The 1331-nt window shown below is 28.1% G+C and overlaps 1 non-coding gene across 1 annotated transcript; it reads left to right on the top strand.

Moving 5' to 3' along the window:
- The first annotated feature begins 437 nt into the window (after nt 1–437).
- Nucleotides 438–510, top strand: Trnav-cac (transfer RNA valine (anticodon CAC)). Its single transcript has one exon. It is a non-coding gene; the product is annotated as a tRNA-Val (tRNA).
- Nucleotides 511–1331: the final 821 nt, after the last annotated feature.

Here is a 1331-nt window from a genome sequence, read left to right as displayed (position 1 = left end):
AAAAATAGTTATTTCTAGTGTACTTAAAAGACAGACATATGTTATCACGGATTTTTTAGGATCTACTATTTTTTTTAAAAATTGTGTAGATGTATCCTATGGTTTAGGCAGCGTTAACCATGTAATCGTAAGAAAATAGTTTTTTTGATAAAACAGTGATATAATTCAGCCATTTTGTACAAAATTATAAATGATATAGAACCCGTCCTCGTTTATTGCTCTTTCTATTACTGAAAACCGTTTTAATAACCGTTGCATGATTTAGAAGAAGTAAGCGGACATTGAGAACAAGGAATTGAGCGACTTTTTTAATACTATTTACATTATAATTTAATTATTACACTATTTACTATTTACACTTTAATTTAATTATGTATGTATAACGATAAATTGCTTGCGACTCGGTACTTATCGTGTATTTCGCAATCCCGAAGAACGTTTCCGTAGTGTAGCGGTTATCACGTGTGCTTCACACGCACAAGGTCCCCGGTTCGATCCCGGGCGGAAACAATAATATCGGAATGATCATCCTTTTTGTTTTTTAGTACACTGATAAAATATTTAACACAGTTTTTATTTATTACCAGTTAATTTGGTTGGGTGGCACATACTTTTTTGGTTTTTGGTTTTGGTTTTATCTTAGAGTACCTGTAATACTACTAGATCATATTGGACAGCTAATAAATATATCCGTAACCGTAACAGCCTGTGAATGTCCCACTGCTGGGCTAAAGGCCTCCTCTCCTCTTTTTGAGGAGAAGGTAAAAGGGAAAAGAATAAATATATATTAAATGTCAATAAATATACCTAATAGTAATATTGAATAAAGAAGAAAATAATTTTATTTAATAAATTTAATTTATTACAATAAATAAACAAAAAGATTATCTAAAAAATAATAATCGCCTATCGATTTGATTTGATTCATCTCTTTCTGACATTTATAATTTAACATTTAAAAGAAGACACAGTATTTTTTTTTACTAATCACCTGCTAAACAGTGTTTATAAGTAGAAGTATCGAGTTTAAGTTTATTCTTTGTTTCTATAAATGTTTGTATGTTTTTACAAACGTAAATTACTTTAGATTGCTTATTTGAAACAAACACAAATATTACAAAGTCGATATTATTCATAAATATTAATTTGCCCAATTTGATTTTACATTCCTGATATTATAATGGACTCAATTTATATGTCTATGGTAACTCTAAAATTATTAATTGCAAAAGCAACTATTAATTAGGTCACAGTTCAATTAATGTTGAGAATAAATTAAATGTCAAGGAATTAGAATAATTTAAATTAAATTCATACCGGTTTATCTATCA

The sequence above is a fragment of the Nymphalis io genome, chromosome 9, assembly GCF_905147045.1.
Source record: "Nymphalis io chromosome 9, ilAglIoxx1.1, whole genome shotgun sequence".
Lineage (NCBI taxonomy): Eukaryota > Metazoa > Arthropoda > Insecta > Lepidoptera > Nymphalidae > Nymphalis > Nymphalis io.
The sequence above is the reverse complement of the archived record's forward strand: the minus strand, read 5'-3'. Positions and strand labels throughout refer to the sequence as shown.